The 12754-nt window shown below is 35.5% G+C and overlaps 1 pseudogene; it reads left to right on the forward strand.

Moving 5' to 3' along the window:
• Positions 1 to 3609: 3609 nt before the first annotated feature.
• On the forward strand, positions 3610 to 12517 carry LOC126609243 (tRNA-specific adenosine deaminase TAD2-like; annotated as a pseudogene).
• The last annotated feature ends 237 nt before the right edge of the window (positions 12518 to 12754 follow it).

Consider the following 12754-nt stretch of genomic DNA (forward strand, 5'->3'; position numbering starts at 1 on the left):
TTTTGGGTTGTTATCTTCTATGATATAGTTTCGGTTTTTATATGCATAGATTTGCATTCCAACTATTTTTACAAATGACTCATAATCAATCCGTATAGTTTTACTAACTAGATCTCACGTTCGTGGTATTTCTCTTCTAATGTTGTCATGTTGTTTAAAGTTTTATTAACTTGGCTCCTCAATGAAATGAGGAGGAGTTTCTCCTCAAGTTACTACGTGATCGATTTATGAAGTGAAAGGAAGGCCAACCTTGTTTGTTGTGATCACGTGCTCTATTTTGGTTTCAATTGCCATCCTGCATTCCACTCACAATTGGCACGTGATCTTAGCTTTTAATATTCAAAATGCACAATGGTTTACTAATTAGAGCAAGATATATTTCTCCATCGTGTTAATCTAGCCATAAAAATACATTAACATGTAATGACCTTAATTAAAAGCAAATATATCATTATAAAATATAGTTCTTAGGGATAAAATAAGTAGTACAATTCATCGCTCATCAAGTGACTTAATATGTCTCAAATTATGCAGCTACTGCTTGTTTGTTTAATTACGGAATTTTGGTTGTGAGGTTAAGTAGCACGTGAAGGAGCTATTTTTGTTGCAGTTTACTTGGGTTGCTCTCTTGTATATAATGGTCTCGGTTTTCATGTGCGTATAATCCTTGTTTGGGAAAACTAGATCTCGAACCTTCACATTTCAACTGTTTTACATACCTCTTGTAGTGAATCCTAATATGTTTACTAACCAACTCGTACGTTAGTGGTATCTCTTTTTAAATGTAGAAAACAATCTTAAAAGTTTGAATTGTCTTTCTCTACTCCAGGCGTTCAAGGCCCAATATGAGGTTGATTATAGTTCAAGACAACTAGGTGCAGTCTCTACGCTGTTTGGTTTATCATAAAAATTCATTTTCCCTATGTTTTTTTTTTTTTTGAACAAACGATATTATTTATACTAAGGGGTGGAGAAGTGGGCTAAGTCTCACACTGAGCTAGCCATAATAGTGTAGTTCAAATTCGTTTTTGGCCAGAATCGAACCTAAGACTTTTCACTTACAAGTGAAAAAGAATACCACTGGACCATAGTACTAAGTAACATGTTCCCTGTGTTTCTTTACCCTCCTATCGCGTTTTGAAAAAAAATTCAAATTGTGTCTTTCCTAATTTTCAATTCCCCCATTTTTACTACAAAATTCTACAATCCCAATTTTAATGGTCCGATCAAAACAATTTCAAGTCAGCAGCAGACCTGACTCGCTAACGAAAATTCTCCCTACACATATTTTTTCATAAGCACAAGGACATTTAATTAAATCTTAAATGTTATTTTTTGTCCTTTCATGTGTAGAGGAGTAAAGCTCGACTCACCAATCACCATAAAAAAAAATAATCTATCTCGCATTATGACGTTGTTTCCTATGAAACACATCAAGAAAATAATAAATATAAAATTTTGACCGCATGATCTGAGGGGACGGCATGGATTAAATGGTCCATATAGATTCGGAGAGACAAATATCCGTTTTAATAGATGAGCGAGACGACGCTGCTTTGTGTCCTCCAAATTATTATTCTCTCTTCTTTTTCCCCTGCAACAGCAAGCAACACACTCACCAACTCCACTCCATTCACAGTACCTCCATATCCACCTGGTACTCTTCTTCCCTTAATTGCTCTCTCAATTTTGTTTTATATTTAATTTTAATTTATTATTCGATTGGTAAATTACGATTTCCCCTTGATTTTTTATTGATTGTTAGATTGTTTAAATTTTGATTGACATAATTTGGTATTCAAATTGGGGGTTTTGCTGGGTTCCTGGGTTGTTGAGCATGCACTCAACGCCGTCATTGGGAATAAAATTGACGGACATTACATATTTGTGTTCGAATTTTCGAGGGTAGTTTTGCATACAATCAATGCGCCTAGGGTTTCGAAGAAACGATTGAATTAAAAATAAAACAGATAAAATGCAAACAAGTGAACGAGGATCAACCAAAAGCTCACTCATCCATTACTTAGTACTACGGTCTAGTGGTATTCCTCGTATTTGTAAGTGACAGGTGTTTGGGTTAATATTTAACTTTGGACTTAAAGGAAGGAAGACCAAAAGAGCTCAATAGAGGAGATTTTGCCCAAGGCTTAGAGTCAAGCCCAAATACCCATCTTGAGACAATATGACGGCTCCCCATTAAATGCAAAGGTTATGTGCTTACAAGGGAAGTGACAATCGATGGAAATCAACCAACTCTCGACCCAAAAGCACTTTTCCGAATGGCAGAACATGTAAAAATGCTGATGACTTACTACCCTCCAGTTGCTTTCGGGTAAGAGCAGAAACAACACATTCGGGCTAATTTGCCTATAAATAGAGGAAGAGAGCCTAGAGACAAGGACACTCAACCAATCAAACAAACAAACATACAACTTGCCTCTCGGTCAAGCAAATATCCAGAAAGTTGTGCTTTGTCCAGATTTTGCACCCTTTTAGCTTTAGACTTCCTTTAGAAAGACATTTTTTGTCTATGTAAAAGCTTTGCTACTTTCTTCAAATGTTGTAGTATCGATTCTCTTGTGTAAACCCATTTACCTTTCATCCCTCTTTCAATACCTAACCCTTTAGAACTACAACATAGAGATTGCAAGACGTTTAACCTTGCCCGACAAGGTGAAATCTTCCCAACCCCTCTTTGTTTTGTCTTTCAATTAATAGATCTATTGTTATAATGTATTCCCTAGTACATATTCAAGTCATTTCTAGTCTTTTGATGATCCAAAGTTTCATCAGTTCTCATATCTGGTTCACTTAGTGGTTTTATTATCATAAGAAGATTAAAAATGATTAAAACTGATTAAAACTGATGACTTGATTAGATCTTGATCTCCATCCTTTAAGCATACAAGATAAAGAACTAAAAGTCCTTGATCTCAAGGCACAGAAAAGAACTTAATGTAGACTTAACCCATCTACGATAATCCTTTGATAACAAGAAGTCAGAATAACTTGCGGTGCAAGTAATCGGCTTAAATACACTTGTTCTACATCTGCCATATAGAGATGGTAATGGCACACCTTAGCACTTAGTTAGTTTTGATTGCGAGCCTCAAGGCCTACACCTAAAGCCCCATAAATGCACCTTTCAAAGCTAAAGCCGGAGCCTGACAATCAAGCAAAGTGCCAACTCCTCGGGGAGCTGTGTGCTTGAGCCAGGGACCCATCCCAGCGAGATTTCATGCCCAAACAACAGGTCTTAGGTTTGATTCTCTCAAAAGGCGTATTTGAACCACATTATTGTTAGTCCATTGTAAGGCTAAGCTCACCCCCTCCCCTTAGTGTAGATAATATTAATTGTTCAAAAAAAAAAAAAAAAAGCTCAATCCATTCCATACAAAAGGGAACCAAAATCTTTACCTTTAGTTGGAAGTACTTTTGCTTCCGAAATTTTCTCAGCTAGATCGTAGTTGAACCCCCACCTCTCAAACTCATGTATATGCATTTTGGAGTATTCCTTTCCCCAAAACTAAGTTGATATTGTAATTACAGTATTTCATTTATCTTTTAATTGCTTTTAAGATTTGTCTCCTCTTCCTCATTTTACAACAGATGACATCTCTTGGAGAAGAGTACCTTGACCATACCCTTGAATTTATGCGTCTTGCTATAGAACATGTACTATTGAGGCTGTAATTTTAAGTTTTGGATAGTAATTAGTGGACTAAATATAATATAGTAGGGTTAACCTGGTGTTTTTGTTTACCAGTGCCTATTAGTGTTGTTCCGGTTCCACTCTTTTAACAGAAATATGTGTAGCTGCTAATGGAAACACTTTGTATCATTTGAATTCAGTTGATGTGCATGCTGTTACTTTATTCCTTTTATGGTTATTTTTTGGGAGATTAATTTTTTCTATGCTTTTTGGTATTTAACTTCTATATTTGGTCATGCTTTCATATTTGCATGCAAATGAGGCTTTGGACAGCCTCGAAGTTCCTGTTGGGTAAGATTTCCGATAATTGCATGAACTCTATTTGTCATGCTTTTAAGAGTCTTTATACCCTTGAGCTTTGTACTCACCTGTTTTTCCCCTTTGATCCATTGTTGTTGTCTCGACTCTCTTTTGGATCTTGTTCTTTGAGGTATCCGACAATAGACTGAACTTAGCAAATAGAGTCTACAATACTTTTGGAAACCCTAGAACTAAGCCTTCTCTTCTTTTGGCTGTCTCTTTGTTTTCTCCTAGCTTTTTAGCCCTTGCCGTATCCCATGTATAAGTGTAGGGTGCAGTTTACACTTCTGTAATCTGATTGGGTCTCCTAATCTATTTGGGATGGGAAAGCACACTTGCATTCTTATTCCATTTCTGCTTTTAGGATTCCTAATCTAATTGCACACGACAACTTAATTCTCTCCTAATCCTTGTAGGATAACAACTCTTTTAGGGTGCACTTTGCCTTAGCATTCATAATATAGTCCTAAACAAAATAGTACTCTTAACAAAAAAAAAAAAAAAAAGAACCAAAACTTTACAACCTCCACCTTGGTGAGTCAAACAAGTCTTGACTATTGCACTGCAAAGTATCTTCAAACCTTTTTTTAGCAGCTTTGGAAATCTTCAAGAAGACTTTGGCAAACTTCTTACCTCATTGCACCTCAAATGAGGAGGCTCCACCTTAATCAATCAACAAGATGTCAAGAAATGCTTGATTGTTTTTGCCGACACTTTCTTTGTAAGGAAATTTGCGTCATTGTTGTCATGCGAACCTTTTCAACCCAAATCTCCTCGGTCACCTTGAGTCTTCATGCATTAGTACTATACCCATAGTCGGTCTTGTTTGAAGTATCCATGGATATCAAATTCCTCTTCAGTCGAGGGACACATTTGAGTTCCCCAAAGCCCGTATCACTCCATAAAACATCCTAATTGTGATAGTGTTGATCCCCTTATAGGACATGGCAAATCAACCCCCCATTAAAACATTTCCGTTGTTGACCATCTTGTAGGTATCAAACCATTATTTTATTGCACACATATGGAATGTGCATCTGGTATCCAAAATCTAACTTGTTAAAGCCTTGGAGCCTAATGTTATACAACGAAGCTCCCTGTCACTTTCTTCTTTAGTGACTGCACTAGCTGAACTTGAGCTTCATTCTATCTTGGCTTTCTTCTCCTTCCAAATCTTGTTGTTCCTATTCCATTGATCGGCAGAACCACATTCGAAGCAACCTTCCTTTTTTTCTTTTTCTTCTTGGATTTCGACCAACCTTTGTTGCTATTCTTCTCTTCCTTCGTCTTTTCCTGTCCCTTTTCATTTCCTTTGGCATTAGGGCCTTGAGAGCTTTCAATTATGTCATTCACTTTTGCATATCACTGAAGGGCTTAAATTACGTCCTCAAGTTGTAGGGACTTCTTTCCAAACAATAAAGTTGTTTGAAAGTGCTTGTAAGACGAGGTAGATACATTTGCAAGATGATAGTCATATCATCATCTTTGTAAGTTTCTTCGACCTTTTAAAGATTGTCTATGCAATTTTGGATCTTGCATACGTGATCTTCAACATCAACTCATTCTTCCAGTTGAAGCCCTAATAGTTCATCATTGAGAAACAGTTTATTAGACACGGTTTTTGCCCATATAAACTTTCTCCAACTTGTTACATGCTTCCTTAATAGTCATCGTTTCGGTGATGTTGGACCTGACTCATTTTGTGAGATGAATCTCGATGGAACTCTTGGCCTTCTTAAGAATCTTCGTCCATGTTGCTTCTGTCATGGTCGTACCAAGGAGTGCATCATCCAACTTTTGTTGTATCAATACGCTCATCATCATTCTTTGCCAATTAGTGAAGTCATCCTTGCCATTAAAAGGTTATAACGTAAGCCTTAAGCTTCTTAGGTTTGTGGTCTCCTTTCCACTGGCCATCGTAGGAACACTTTGAACCAAGCTTTTGATATCAATTGTTGTTATTTATACTCTCCTCTAGATCTTGTGATGTTTCCGACAATAGACTAAACTTAGCAAATAGAGAATAACTAGAAACACACAAGATTTATACTAGTTCTACTGAACTTTTGCCTACGTCTTGCTGTGATTTCTCTAGGTAAAGAAACCACGACTTCATTGATTAATAATAGAGTATACAATATTTTTGCAAACCCTAGAACTAATGTTTTTCTTCTCTTGGTTGTCTCTTTGTTTTTTGCTAGCTTTTCAACCCTTGCCGCACTCTATCTATAAGTACAGGGTGTGGTTTACACTCTTATAATATGATTAGGTCTCCTAATCTATCTGGGATAGGAAAGCACACTTGCATTACTATTATGTTACTGCTTTGAGGATTCCTAATCTAATTGTACTAGAAAACTAGTTTTCCCCTAATCCTTGTAGGACAAGAATCTGTGCACCTTAGCTTTCATAATTCAATCCTAAACAAAATAGGACTAACAAAAAAAGGAACCAAAACCTAACACACGTAATTGCCGGAAATTAGTTAGTTTACCTTGGGGTGATGCTAGGGAGATCACATCTAAACCATCTATCATACAAGTAGGTCCACCTCTATTAGAGAGATGATTTAGCTGTGGTTTACAAAATCTGGTCTCCTATGTTCCTTTAGCTTGTTATATATGCCTAACTTAAAAATTATTCTCTTTCTAAATTTTGAAAGCAGGCCTCAAGCTCATTTGGGGCAAGAACGTAGGGGTAATACAACTTTTCACTTTATTAAGTTTCCCAAGCCGAATTAAAAAATGTAAAGTATCATACACCCATCTTATCTTTTATTCTTCTCATCACCTTCTTGAAGTTGGATACAACATGCGCTCAGTTGCTTCTTTTATTAAACATCAAGGCTTACTTTGTATTAATGCATTTTTCTAATCTATAAATTTGATTGAACAACTGTGTGCTTGTTGAAGATGGGAAGGTCATAACCTCGGGAAGAAATTGAACTAATGAGACACGAAATGTAAGTTTTTGATTGGATCTGAAGCTGAAGAAGCAATTGTTTCTGTTTATCTGGATATTTGTTTCTGAGCATTCTTTTCATATAGTGAAAATCCCAACACCTCTAGTTTTCTCATAAAAATATTTTTCACATTTCAATTGCTTATCTCATAGGGTATGTTTGGGTGAGGGACCTCAAAATTCCAAGGCATTTAAGCAAGATAAAGAAGAAATGGATCACAAAAGAGTTAGATAGGAAGAAGTAGAAAATGCATCGTATATGCATTGCAATGTGAGGAATTTCTAAATGATTTCTTTCAGGTAATCATTTGTAAATCCCTCTTACATGCCTTTTGTAATGCTCATGTGGTGCATTTGTAATCCCTCTCATTTAGCTTTTTGTGATCCATCTCTTCATCACTGGATTCCCTGAAATTTGAAAGTTCCTCACCCAAACATACCTTAAAGACTGTTTTCCTTGGAACCACAAGGAAATGATGGAACCCAGTTAATGCATTTACTCAAATATCTTGATGATTGTTCTTTGTTTGTGTACTTATTCTTGCATCTTCAATGTGTTCCTCGTTTCAATGTGGCAGGTTGGATCTTCAGTTCGATCTTGCTAGTTTACTATTCTTATATTTTTCCTGCCTTCTACTTTGACCCAAAAGTACAGCTCTATGGTTAACTTCTTGGATCAAATGTTTCAAAATATATTGACTATATAAAACATTCTTTGGAGATCTTTCTTACATGTATATTATTATTATAATTTATAAGATCTGTGTTTGACACTTGTTTGCTTTGTTTAATGTTCATGAGAATTGTGTTTCATATGTAAGCCTTATGAAATTGGAATGAGTTTCTTATTTACTATGCTCGTCATAAATTTGCAGGCTACAAGGCACGCAGAGATGGAAGCCATTGACACTCTTCTTGAGTAGTGGAGAGAACATAGGCTTTCAAAGTCAGAAGTTGCTGAAAAGTTTTCAAAATGTAAACTCTATGTTACATGTGAGCCATGCATAATGTGTGCAGCGGCTTTATCATTTATTGGTATGCTCATTTTCTTATAATATGCATATAAATGTTGACACTTTTTTCTCTTTCCCTTCGTCACTTGGATCAATGTATAGGTGACTTTTCCTCCTATGTTTAGGAATAAAGGAAGTATTTAATGGTTGTGCCAATGACAAATTTGGTGGATGTGGATTAGTATTGTCGTTGCACTCAAGTAGCTCTGATCCACAAACAAGGTTTATTTTTGAACCCACATCACAAGCAAGATTTGACTCAGTTTCTATAGTGTTTTCCCTAATCATTCTTTTCTCTTGGAAATCTTTTATAAACTGTTACCTTGTTTTGATGTACCTTTCCGAGAAACAGTTCTTGGTCCAAAAATTGCAGGGAACTACATAAGTATATATACCTATTGTGAATGGACAGATACACGCACCACAAGATTCATATATGAAATGCATTTTATGCATATATGCACATAATTTCCATCTTCAATTTAATATGACAAAACATGAAATCTCTTCATTAACAATGGTGTGTTGAGAATGTCTGATGATTGATAGGAGCATATTTATGCGACTTAGTTAGCTTGTTTCTTGGCATTTATGTTGTTAGTTCGTAGTTATTTTAGTATTTTAAGCTATTTTCGTGTGTTTAAAGGTCCAAAGGGTTAATGTGGCAAAGAAGTGCATTTTGGAGCATTTTTTTGGGCATGGAATGGATAGCATATGCTTGGAGCAAAAGGAATGGATGAAATTTGAAGTTTGTGCATCATCCTCTCCATATAAATAACCATTTTAGCACACTCATTTCACCCAACACATTCACCTACCACTACATTCACTCATTTCACCCAACACATCCACTCATTACAACCACACATTCACCTACCACTACATCCACTTATTTTACCCAATACATCCATTCACCTACCACTACATCCACTCATTTCACCCAACACATCCACTCATTACAACCACCAAACACATTCACCTACCACTACATCCACGCATTTCAACCACCCAACACATTCACCTACCACTTCATCCACTCATTACCACCACCCACTACATCCTCTCCCTAGCCTATAAATACATCCACCCTTCACCATAACTAGAATTCCAATTCCCTAGCCGTGAGCACCTTACATTCATCCATATATTCCCACATCCCACAAACACATACAAATCCATTCCCTTGCCGTGGCACTCATCCAACCAAAAATCAAACACAAATACATACATTCCCTTTAACCTTGCCGTGGCATCCATCCAACCTAAATACATTCATAACCTTTCCATAAATCCATACACATCCTTAGATACTTGTGCTGCAACAAGGTGGTGAAAACGAAGGTCCTTGGCGTTGCAAGCTTGAAACTTTGGAGCGTTTTAGGTGTACTTCGTTCTTGCTTTCAATATCTACTTTGTTATTTTCTGATTTTGTTGCAATTATGAGTAACTAAACCCCCCTTAGCTAGGGGAAATTCAAAGCCATGAACATACTTGCAATATGGATTGATTACCTTCAGTTGTGATTTCATAAGTTGTGAATTCAATTTGTTTAGCTGCTTGATTGTTAACTTATTCGTGTATGTTTATTAAGAGTGCACACTTAGTTGCATGCATGAATATGATGCTAGAATATAAGGGAGTTTCACCTAATAGTTACAAACTTATATTCACAAGTAGTGAAAGTCGCATATAAACGATTGCGTTAAATGAATTCTTGGCAGGAGTTTCATGCTCATCATAGTAACGAATGCCTCGTCAATACTTATAGTTTTCATAATGCTTAATGATCTTTGATTGTTTCTTTATTGTGCTGTTCACGTAAAGGACTTTTGAAGAATGCTTGAATTGTTGTATGCGCTTTTCCATCCAATTCAATAACTTAAGCAGAACTTGAAGGTTAATTTAAGCAAACATAATTAACCTGGGGTGTTGAGTTTCATGATTCATCGAAAGAACAACTGAAAATTGGTTTATGTGCAAGTGTGTCATGTGTGGAGAAGAACCCTTTAGCTAGCCCATCATCCATAGTTTACCCAAATTCGTCCAAAATCTGTTTTAGCTTACAATATGTTTATTTTGTTTTCAAATTCGTCAAAATCCAATCCCCCTTTACTTTAAAGTGTTTTATTAGTCAAAATCTGTTTTGATTTGTGTTTTTAAGTGTCTTGAGTCAAGTTAGAACCTAATTTCGTCCAAACCCATCCCTAGAGTCAGTTTAGAGTCTAATTCATTGTTTTAAGCTGTTTTGAGTCTTTTAAACTAGTTTTGAGTCTTTTTAGTTTGTATTGCATCTTTTGAGTCTAGTTTGGTGTTTTAAACTTAATTCTACATTTTTAAGTCAGTTTCAGGTGTTTTAGCAATCCCTCTTAATCCCCGGCCTAGAACGATCCCTACTTACATTCTTTACTACAATTGACAACAAAAGGGTTTAATTTTTGTGTTAAGTTAATTTTCGCATCAATGATATCTTTTCGTTTTCAAGATTATGCTGAGTTTTATTGGAGGAATGTGTCGATGAGAAGAGTTCGAGCTTAGGCCTTAAAATTTTTCTTATAATTGATTGTTTCCTCTAGATTTAGTGGTAGGATGTCTGCACCTAATTAGTGAATTCTTGATGAGTTAATCAATACGTTCACCTTGTTAGACAGCACAAACAATCCTACCATATAGAAAGAGGATGTTGCCTATCATGGACTTGGCTGTAAGAGGTGAACTGGAAGTGTGTTTTTTTTTTTTGGTGATTCCTTAGTTGTGTTAGGATTTTTGGCTCGTCAAATATGTCCTAGTCAGTTTGGGTATGTTTTAGGAAAATTAGAGGTATACCGATTCTTGTCTTAGAGGGATTAGGAAAGAATTTCAGTTTTCCTTATTCAATTTAGGTTTGGATTTCTAGAATTATATTTGGATTTGGATAAGTGTAATTTCTTAATCCACTTAGAAATAGGAATTCAATCAGCCTTGGGACATGTAAGCCTACCCATGCCTATAAATAGGGTGCGGCAAGGCTTAATTTTTACAGAGAAAACAGCCAGAGACAGACGAGAGTTTTGAGATTAGTTCTAGGATTTACAAAAGTTTTGTAATCTCTATTATTAATCAAAGGAACGATGATTTCTCTACCTAGAGAAATCACAACTGAACGTAGGTCAAAGTTCTGCTGAACTAGTATAATTCTTGTGTGTTTCTAAGTTTTTCTATATTTGCTAGTTTAGTCTATTGCCGTTGGTTACATTAAAGAACAAGGTCTAGTAGGCGTGTTTTTCAACAAGTTGTAGCTAATGCTGAAGAGGGTGTGCATAATTTTCTGTATCTTTCTCTTTAGCGATGATGAAAAAACGCAAGGGAAGCTGTATCTTTCTCGAGACTATATTCTATTATTTCAAATATGTTTACATGTTATGTCTATTATTGCAAATATGTTACATGTATGTCTATTATTTCAAATATTTTTACATGTTAAGTCTATTATTGCCATGTGGCGCAAATTTTCTAAATTATAATCAATGCACTATAATGTTCTCGACTTCTGTCTCCGGTCTTGTAGCCAACATGATTGTCTCTCAGTCTCACATTATGTATGTTGAATAGTAGTGTAGCTCCAGAGGGGAAGGGTTTCAAATGCACTGGAGGGATAATGGCAACAGAAGCAGTCTCTCTTTTTCGCAGTTTTTATGAACAGGGAAACCCTAATGGTATAATTTATATTTTCTGAAGGCTAATCCTTACTTATACATTTTATGGTTTGTTAATTCCTTTACACATTGGAGGATACCAGTACGTAGCATAAGTTTGATGTCATAATCACAGCCTTTGTTAACATTTGTTGCTTGTAATATTCATCATTTGGTTGAAGTATTTGAGCTTTTTCTTCATTTCTTTAATTGATTGTATTGTTTGGTTTCTCTCAGCTCCAAAGCCTCAGAGGCCTCTTGCCCAACAAGCATCACAATGAGTACGTAGAGATTCACTAGTTTCTCACCTCGTTTATAAAATGGTACTGCGGAATCCTTTTGAGTTCATTTCCATTATACTCTGATTGTTTGCTCGCTTGATTGCTTTGTAGTTTTTCTTCTTTTTACTTTCTGCTTCTCACCTTTCTCCTATTTTTTCACTGTTTAATGTAACAATTGTTAATTTGATTACAGAGGTTAAAAATCAACTGTAAGACCAAAGCAAGACGTTCCTAAGGTTTGCAACAGCCCGAAATTGGATGTTTGAAGACTTCGGAAGGGGAACGGATGAAAACTTTGGAAAACTATACGAAATACGGATCTATCTTCGATATTTTCTACTATCACTACAATTATATTTTTTCCAAGGTTACTTGAATTAGTAAAATTTTGGAATAAACTTAGTAGAAATGTAGAATTTGAGAATTGGGTTTTGTTTGTGTTTTGCCTTCCATGTCGTTCTAACTTATGGTGTAGGCTTTCTAGAAGAACGATTGGTCTTCATAAATTTGACATGCTATGTTGTCCGACGATGACTTTACATTTTACATTCAGACGTTCAACTACGTAATGTTTTCATCCGGTGTAAGATTGTGGTAAGAAGAAGCTAACTCTTTTTTTTATTTTTTTATTTCATGTTTCAGAAATTTATGAAGAACCAGATTTAACCTGAATTTAGACATTGTCAAAGGTTTTCTTTGAAAATATAGTTTGGAGTTCAATTATTCTGAATTGTTTTGAATAAATAAATTAAATTAATTCAATTGGATTGAATAAAATGAATTAATTCTTTATTCACAAATAGTTTTGGTTTTATT

The sequence above is a fragment of the Malus sylvestris genome, chromosome 16, assembly GCF_916048215.2.
Source record: "Malus sylvestris chromosome 16, drMalSylv7.2, whole genome shotgun sequence".
In the NCBI taxonomy this organism is placed as follows: Eukaryota; Viridiplantae; Streptophyta; class Magnoliopsida; order Rosales; family Rosaceae; genus Malus; species Malus sylvestris.